General features: G+C 40.8%; 1 protein-coding gene across 1 annotated transcript in view; it reads left to right on the top strand.

Moving 5' to 3' along the window:
* The first annotated feature begins 1,567 nt into the window (after nt 1–1,567).
* The window catches only part of LOC135202597 (uncharacterized), a 146,900-nt gene continuing 138,847 nt past the window's right edge, over nt 1,568–9,620 (top strand). Inside the window, exon 1 of the mRNA XM_064232107.1 lies at nt 1,568–1,722. The gene's annotated coding sequence lies outside the window, so the exon portion shown is untranslated. The remainder of the gene's footprint in view (nt 1,723–9,620) is intronic.

Below are 9,620 nucleotides of genomic sequence, written 5' to 3'. Positions count from 1 at the left end.
ATAAAATGAATTCCACTGAGCCCTTGTCCGACTCGGAGTAGCTTTTATTTTCGTTTTTCCTTTTAATTTATGGCTTGGTATCACGTGGTCGGGAAGGTTTTGTTGACATCAAAAGGAAGTGCACTTTAGAACGACGACACTTCGTATTAAAACTCAATTCCATCGGATGCCACCCACTTCCATAGCTTTTCATTTTTCTTTCTTGCTTTGCTTCTCTTAAAACGCGTTGCCTACTTGGTGTGGTCACAGGCTCATTTTTTCCTTCGCAGTTCAGTTATTTTCTTTGCTCATTGCAAATTGTGTTTTGCCTTCTTTCTTTCCGTGCGTACTACTTGTTTTGCTTTGTCAATCAGTTTCGTTGTTTTCATTCTTTCTCCTTTATCTGTCTAATCTTTAATTTGCAGTTTTGTTTGTTTGATGCATTGTGTTGATTCCTTGCATTCTACAGCCTGCCTCTGTACTACGCTTGCAGTTCTCTTCTTCATTTGCTCATGCTGTAATTTGAGCATGGTTTTGTTTCTGCACTCTTCCTTATCTCTAGCTTACTTTTTGCTTTCGATTATTCTAGTTTCGTCTAACACGAATATATATAAATGCGAAAATGTCTATAGTGTTAAAACAGCTCAATTGGGATAAACACAATATAACAAACATTTGTTTGCTTTTGGTTCGGGAAAGCACGAGTCCAAACAAACACAACAGCGTGGGAATTGGCGCAGTAGTTATTTGGTTCTTTATCAAAACCTCTTTCTTCCTTTGTGTTTGGAATGTGCAGAGCATTATGGGCAAAAATCTTCATGATATTTCAGTTACATTTGGATGTATATATAAATGCAATTTTCATGACACGATGAGTTAACTGATAAGGAAGTCGCTATTTTATCGTCAGTTACACATTAACATCATCGCAGTGTTTGACAAGAGGCACGTGAACTTTGACCCCTATGTCTCTTTGTCTCCAGGGGGAATGCTTACGCTGTAAGCCAGGTCAACAACATTACTTAGGCCTATCGTGTAACACCTCTAACCTGCTGGTGGACGAATTCAGCCTTTTCCTTTGTTTTCTGTCCCATATGTATTTCGTTTTAATTAATTTAATGTTTATAGTTTGCTAGAAAATACAGATTCACATTCTTACTCATAGGCCCAACAGAGAGAAATCGCTGACCTGAATCGATTGGGCTTAGGAGCGCCGAGCCCAGGAATCGATCGTCTTGAGTTTTACCTGCCAGCGCTCACCAGAACAGTAATTATGTGGCATTTGTTTGACCAACCGAATTAGAATTTTGTTTTCAGAGTTTGCAGAATTGAACACATTAATATATCTATATGAATTTAGTTAATGTTTTTTCGTGTTATGCCTTTTTATTTTGTAGGAAAAATATATAGAACTTAGGTCAGTGTGGAAAGGTTTGTCCTTGTTGGCCATTCCAGACCCTTGTAAATAATATCAATTTTTGTGCCCTTTTCGTTTGTAAATTGCCGCATAAATGTTTTACATTGATGCTGTAGATATTCAAGATGTTAACAAGAATATCTGAAGTTTTGAAAAAACTGAATATTAATAACATGAGCAGAGTTTTAGTGGTGTTTGAATGTGGCGGTCATTAGTGACGTCATTATTCGCTTGCAAGATGGCGGCGCTGTTTGTTGACACTCCACTCGCGAGAAGAATGTAGAAGTTTTTGTTTATTTTGTGTTTAAAGTTGCCTAAATGTTAAGGTAAGCGGACGATTAAGGTTGCAAAAGTATCTTGAACACACACAGAAAGGCGTGAAAGTGTTGTGGGGTGGGTTTGGAGAGAATTTCTGGACGGGTGTTTGGAGAAAAAAAACTGGGGGCTGAGCTGGGCAGGGTCGAGCAGATGGCACAAAATGGGCTTCCGTCATGGCCAGAGGTTGGGAGTAGTTGCTATGGCTGCCACAACACCACTTTCATCCCCGCGCCGTGGACAGTATGATCGCCGCCCCCTCGAATGCATGAATAAATCTAGAGATCGTGAATACCTGCTTGAGAGAAATGGTGAAAGTTTTTGGTCTACGTGGAGACGACGAAAGGAGCTTCCGGCCTAGCCTACGTGAAGTCTTCATATAGGCCTACCTTCAAAGGGCTTCCTTTTGCGTAAAGACAATGACGATGTATTAGTAATCATAATTTATCCCAAACTGCATAAATTGCTGGATTATTTATTAGAGGAATGAATTGGCAGATTGAATGTCATAATGTACGCTAGCTAGAGGCTTTTGGAAAAGGTGGTCGAAGCTTCCAATAGACCTATCGTCGTGTAGGCTGAATTAATTTTAATTGGGGTCTTTCGATGTTGACGTGAAATGGTCGTCAGGTTAACGTAACCATCTAGTTGTCACGAATGTCTGTGCCATTTTAGTAAGAGTACATGGGATTACCTTTGCATTTTATCATGCCTAGTTGTGTAACCTACTACACTTTGAAAGGTATAGCTAGTTTTCCTAAGAACAAGAAATTTGTACTAGTATTTTTTTGTAGTCTAATTTTGGCTTGTATTCTAAGTTGAGTTTATGTAAGTGGCCATTGGTATAGAGACAGAGACCATTAGGTGGGATGCCATATTTTAGGTGAGGTTTGGTTAGGGATAAAGTAAGGCCAGAAAAATTATCCTTCATTTTCAAAGAAGTGATTTTGTATAAAATATACCTGTGATACAACTTTATTCACTACTAGGGTAAAAAACCGCATGGTACAGGGGTGGACCATGTACGATCAATGTGTACAACCCCAAGAAAAGTACATTATAACACGTCCTGACACCGGAGTAGAGGTCTTTAGCTCCGTTTTTCACCAACAAGAAGTCGCGTCTGATGCCCATCTCTGATGTCAGGACGCGTTATAATGTACTTTTCTTGGGGTTGTACACATTGATCGTACATGGTCCACCCCTGTACCATGCGGTTTTTTACCCTATTTAGCATATGCTTATCAGACACTGTTAACTGTATAGGTAGCGATACTTAGAATGAAATAATGTAAATGTTGGCCATACTCTTTAACAATTTATGCTTTACTAAGAAAGTCTGGGAGACTGGAATTTTTTTCTCTGTTTGTCTTTCTGTCTGTTTATTTTTGCCATTTTTTTCTGTTTGTCTTTCTGTCTGTTTATGTCTGTTTATTTTTGCCATTTTTTTCTGTTTGTCTTTCTGTCTGTTTATTTTTTACTCTCATTTTTGCCTCTCAATATGGCTGGCATACTTAACTTGTAATTTCAATTATTGTTTAAGCTATAATTTTTATTAAAATAGAGTACAAGGGATGGGGCCAATGAAAAGAGTCTATCTATAAAGTCAGTGTTTATTTTAAGATAACTGCAGTGCTGTATAGCCTCAGTTACTGCTGCCTCCTTCAGACTGGAAATGGCAAAATCTATAAGAAGATTGATGTCTACCTCCACATCCCCATTGTTCCCATCCTTTTGTTCCAGTGAGGGTTGGGTAGTCTGTCAATCCTGGATCGTCCGTTTGGCGCAATCAACAGCTCCATATTTGTTCACTAGGACCTTATCACCCATCAGGACTTGGTCTCGTAGGGTCAGGACTTCTTTTCTGTAATGGACAGCTGGCTGGCCTTAGGCTCCAGTTAGCAAAAGTTTCTCCATTACCTTCTGGTGATCGTCAGCAACCTGTATTCCTCTACCCTGGGGGTGTTCGTCAACGCATTTCAAGAGCTTCTGTTTTCCTGCAGTTTTGCATGTCTGCCAGTTCTTGGCAGGTGGTGAATGTGCATCTGGCAGATTGGTGAACTTTGTTTTCTTAATTCCTGAAGAAGTGTGAGTGGACATTTTGTAAGCAGTAATGTAAGAGATGCTGTTAAGCTCTGTAGTGGTGGAGGCATAAAACTTGACAAGAAGCCCCCATAGTCAAAGAAGGATGGCCCATTTCCTGAACCTGAATTCAGGAGGGAGGCTTTTGGGTACAAGAACATTCCTCATAGATTTACCATAGGTGACGGCTTTCTTTTAACTTCAAAGTATTTGTGATGTCCTTGTGATGTCAGGGTCATATACTAAGTGCCATATATTGGTGGAGTATTTTTTTTTTCTTCTTCTTCTTCTTCTTATACAGAGGAACATAAGTTTATCATTGCCCTCAAGTTTTTCACCAGGGTCTTAAAACTTCTTTCTGACTCCCTGAGCAGGGAATTTCAATTCCTTCCATTAGAGTTAACTCTCTATTTGGATGTGAATAGGGTGCTGTAGCAACTTGTAATATCCATGAAGAAAATTCCCTGGCTGTTTGTAGTTCATTTACCTGAGGTGTAAGCTTTATCTTTTGGACATAAAAATGGGTTTCTTCCTTTGGAATCAGAAACCATAGGCTTTTATGTTGTCATATTTTACAGGCTAAACTGGAATTTGTTGTTAAAACTTTATAAAAGGGTAGTTGTCAGATGGCAGGATGTGGAGCACGTTTTTTTCGGTGCTGTCAAGTGAGGATGTTATGCTATGCTCTCTCTGACGGCTAATTAGGAACTTGTGTTTTTCATTTTGAGTGTTTTGTTTAGTCTACTACAGATAAGTATGTAGAAGGGCATGAGCAAGTGTATTATATGCAGTTCTTCATGCCCTCCATTTTAATGGATCTTGGCTGTTGATGAGACCTTGTAGGGGTAGGGCTTGCTGTAGTTGAGGGAAAGGGTTGGGTATAGAAGAAGGCTTGAAGCATTCGCCTATTGTTCCCTCCTTCCCACCCTTGAACCTCTCCCTGCTCATTCCATGCAAACACCACTGTCTTGGGTCTGATGGGGGTACATTATGGAAAAGAGAATGATGCATACAATTTACCATGTTAACAGCTCAATCTTCTGTTGCTGCTCCCAGTAAGGAACTCATCAAGGTTCGATAGAAAGTTTGATTTCCTTGCCAATACAGAGACTGGTGGGGTTTGCCCACAGGCAGTCGTGTCCTCTGTTGATCCTGTGGCGCCAGCTTTGATGGAACACTGCTGGGAAGGCATATAATTTAGTTACCAATTGTCTTCTGATTCCAGTGGTTTGGCGCCTGCAGTCGATGATGTCTCACCTCCGCTAGTCAAGAGATCTAGAAAGGGGGATTTCAGTCCTTGCCCCTCTTGCAGTCATGTTTTTTTGACCCCTCACAGTAAACATTTGACTTACTACTTGGCTGATTTGACAGGTGTTGGTGCTGACTAGGCGTTTGGTGCCAGTTCAGGTGACATGACACACTATGACTTCTCATTTGAAGGCAACTGACTACATCGACTGTTCGTATGACGACTTCTGTCGATCTTTCCCAGTCACAACAAGAATGCGTCTTTGGGCTCTCTTCGTCAACTTTTTGAGGATTTTTTGTCTTTTTTTTTAAAGGGAAAGACACTTGATTGCCTAGAGTGAGGATCTCTCTCTGAGGCCAGTGTCATCGGAGGATGAGGAAGACCAAGACACAGCTTATGTGTTGCTCTTGAGGTTCTTTTTGGAGAACTAACCAGATTTCTTCATGTCAGTCCCTCCTAGTTCTCCACCCTCAATTTCTTGATCAGGAAAAAACTGACAGACCTCTTTCTACCCCGGTTATTGGCGTGGGCTCCATTCTCGGCAGGGTGCTAAGCAAAAGCTGCCATTAACCAAAACTCGGCAATGTATGGCACCATTAGCACCAAGTTTTGGTTAATGCTGCCAATAACCGGTTAATGATGCCTCTGTTAGGTGTGTTATGGTGCCATAAATCACAATTTTATGGTACTAGATAAATGCCATGAACAGAGTCCGCTGATAACCCGGCACTGCCTATAAGAGGTTGCTATTTTATGTCGATGAGTGGCTTGCAAGTAAGAGGGAGCAGGCAAAGCATCTTTTACTCTCCTTCCTTTGAAGCCCCTTGAGAAGTGTTATCACTTTTATGCCACACACCGGGGGAAGCTCCCTCTTTCAGAGTGTCTGCCTCCTCCCAAGGGGACTTCTCAGGCCTGGTTGATGCAGCTTGCCGGTCTGCTTTTTCCTCTGCCAAGGTTTTTTCTCCTCTCCAGAGCTGGATCATCTAGTGCATAATGTGTTTAAGGTTCTGGATATTTTTAGCTTCTTGGATTAGAGGGTTGTGCTCTCTTGTGCTGATAAAGCAGTGAGGGACGGATCAGATGAGTCAGCTTCACTTTTCACAATGGGAATCTCGAAGAAGTGAGAACTCTGGTGTTCGTTCATGACCAAAGGGGTTACAGTGATGCAGAAGTCGGTGCGTTTGTTTTCTCCACTTAATAGGACGCATCTGTCTCCCGAAGGAGTGGTTAAGGATAGTCTTTCTGGTCTGGAGAAAAAGTTGACCAATGATTTACTACCCCAGTCAAATAAGTGCCCTAAACCTTTGCCTTCTACGCCTGCTAAGTCCTCTCCTCTTTAGCAGCACCCCTTTCGAGGAGGAAAGTTGCCTCCTTATGCCAGGCCATGCACCAATGTAAGACCATCATCCAATTCCAGGTCGAAACCTGCCTCTAAGTGATCCATTTATCCTTCACATGCCTGTAGGTACCAGACTACAATGAACTCCCGTACTCGCAGAGTTATGTATTCGGGGATTTCTCTCTGGAACATAAACCCCGAATATTTGCAGACAATTTGCTTATTCCTGGCATTTTTCTATGAGAAATTGTCACACATTCCTGTTTTTTATTTATCAGCATCTGAAAATGTACTTTTTGTGATGAAACTATTAAAATACCAGGTTTAAACATTTTTGGTGGGTTTTTCTTGAGTTTTACCTAACAAAATAGGCAGTTTTATGCCTTTCTATAGGGGTTTTAACTATTCACGGGTTCTAGCTGTTCAGGGAGGACCCCCACGAATATACAGGGGATGACTACATCCTTTTTGGAAGGAATGGAGTCACAGAGGTGCAGAAGCCTGGGTAGTTCAGGTACTTTAAATAGGGTACTCCATTCTTTTCAAGGAAAAGCCTCCCATTTCCAAGGTGCCCATTTAGTTGATGGCTTTGGCCTGGTATTCACGCACAGGTTTGCCTGTCAGTCTAGTCCACCCACAGGCATTCGACGGATGAGTGTCCACATGTAAAGTGTAGAACTGCTGGTCGGACAGTCAACTCGAGGTCATTACCTCATTTCTCGCCTAGCCTTCATTGTGGCAACTCTGTATGTGAGCGACAGGAACTCCGCTGGATGATAAGGAGTTGGAGTTACATCTAGTTGCTGCTACGGCAATTCAATTCTAACTACAATGGAAGGAAAAATGCGTAAAAGAGTAAGGGCTACATATTGCCTATTAAAGAGAGATGTCTATTCTTATACAATATTAACCCAAGAGGTGCTAGGGGGTTGCTACTAAAGGATGACGGCAATGTTATGCATTAGCAACATCAGTAATGGAACCAATATTTTCTCGCTCATTTTTATAACTTATCACCTAATGTTATACATGGTTGTATTCTGCTTTTTTTTGCAGATTTAATAATAAAAATGAAATATAAGATATATTGAAAATTAATATTTAAAAAGAATATATATTTGGAAAAAAACACTTAAAAAAATGCATTTTAGTTTTGGAATGTTTTATTTAGTGTTTTCTGAGATAATTTCACATTTTTCTCATGACCTTAGCTATTCAAGAAACCTATAAAATTGCAAAATATATACAGCAGTTATTAATTGGTTGAATTGGTATATGTGTGTGTGTATGTTAACGGACATATGCACACTAACTTTTAAACCAATATTCCTATCGTCACTGTCGCTATAATTATGTCTGTATCAGTATTTGATGGAAAAGAATAAGCATCATTATCAAAAGCCATTATTACCAAAATTTACAATATAAACAAAGATTTATATAAATTTTTGAATGTTGTAACTTCAAGATATGAAAGCCTCCCGGTCCCTCCCCCTAGGGCTGATAGAAGGTTTACAGTTATGCTATTTTGATACCTATGATTAAGAGAAATCTGGCATCTTATATGTTCAAGAGTGAGCTGAGTGGCTGATGAGACTGTTGACGTCACTAAGGGGAGGGACTAAATTTACTGCAATATTTGAAAATAAAGCATCGAACATATTGACGTTGTCCTTTTGCTGCCTGTGAAGCGTCGATTTTAGTGATGCGCCGCACCTTGTGGGTTAATGAATAAGGTTAAATTAGACCTGGGAGTTGGTTGGTTATGAACTGTGAAGCCTACTTTCACTAGTAACACTCATATATAAAGGCAGGACACTGGCCTAGGCCTATACCAAATTATATTTATTACAGGGAAATAGTTTTTATTTATTATGTGATTTGGACTAAGAACCACAATAAAGTAATGGTCTACAAATAACACTGCAGAGTCTAGCAATAAAGTTGATTAGGCCTATACAGTGGTCCCCCGTATTCGCGGGAGATGCATACCATACCCCCTGTGAATAGTTAGAACCCGCGAATGTATGGAACCCCTATAAAAACGCTAAAAACAACCTAGTTTGTTAGTTAAAACTCATGAGAAATCCACTAAAAATTTTATACTTGGTTTTTTTTAATAGTTTTATCACGAAAAGTGCATTTTATGATGAAATTGATCAATAAAGCCAGGAATTTGTGGGTATTTCTCATAGAAAATACCGCGAATATGCAAATTTTCAGCAAATAATGTGGGGAAACGTTCCCAAGGGAAATCCGCGAATGTCTGAAACCATGAATCCGAAGAACGCGAATATGTGGGGTCTAATGTACATAGTTTCATATTTGGGTTGGAGCAGCTAAGATCCTTCTCAGGCGAAATCCAGCGGCGAGCTGTCATAAAATCGTTGGTTACCCGTCCACACCTGTCTGTCGGTCGGAAGAACTTTAGGTAATTCCGTCAGATCATCAGTTTTGGTGAGTGGACTGACTCCGCCCACAAACTGTCATCCACATGCAGGTTTTCACGTCAGTCTCAGTTTCAATGAACTGACAGGGAGACTGACAAGTAAACCTGTGCATGAATACCCGGCCATACTCCGTCGAGTAGGAGAGGTTTTTGGCACTCGGTTCAGAGGTAGAGGCTGTCATTCAGAAAGGGACAGTAGACCAGGTACAACAAACTCTTCATAGTCCCCAAGTCATTTGGGGGCTGGAGGCCCATCCTAGATGTCAGTGCTCTGAGTTTTTTGTTTTGAAGACAGAATTCAGCATGGAGACAACACAGTCAGCATTAGCCTTGCTTCACCATGGCTGCTGGATGGTGTCCTTGGACACTGGTGTAAGTACTGGTGTTTCATCTTCCAGAACAAGGTTTCCAGTTTCGGGCGCTGTACTTTGGACTGTCGACTGCTTCTCAAGTGTTCACCCTGGTTATGGCTGCACCTTTTGGGAATCAACGTGTCCCTTTATTCTGATGACTGGCTTCTCTACGTCTCTTCAGAAAGTCAGTGTGCGAAGGACTTGAAGAGGACCCTCTGCCTGATGCAGTCATTAGGCATAGTAATAAATGTTAAGAAATCACAGTTGAATTGGTCTCAGAGCATTCTCTGATTAGGGGTGACGATGCTCTAGCTTTTCGGACTTTTCTCTCCCCAAAGAGAGCGGATTCATGTCTCATAACAGTTCAGGATTTCCTCACCTGTTCATCTTGTTCAGCAGTGCAGTGGATGAGTCTGCTGGGGACTCTTTCATTGGTA

The sequence above is a fragment of the Macrobrachium nipponense genome, chromosome 30 (genome assembly GCF_015104395.2).
Source record: "Macrobrachium nipponense isolate FS-2020 chromosome 30, ASM1510439v2, whole genome shotgun sequence".
NCBI classification, from domain to species: domain Eukaryota; kingdom Metazoa; phylum Arthropoda; class Malacostraca; order Decapoda; family Palaemonidae; genus Macrobrachium; species Macrobrachium nipponense.
Note: the sequence above shows the minus strand (reverse complement) of the source record. Positions and strands in the feature narration are given on the sequence as shown.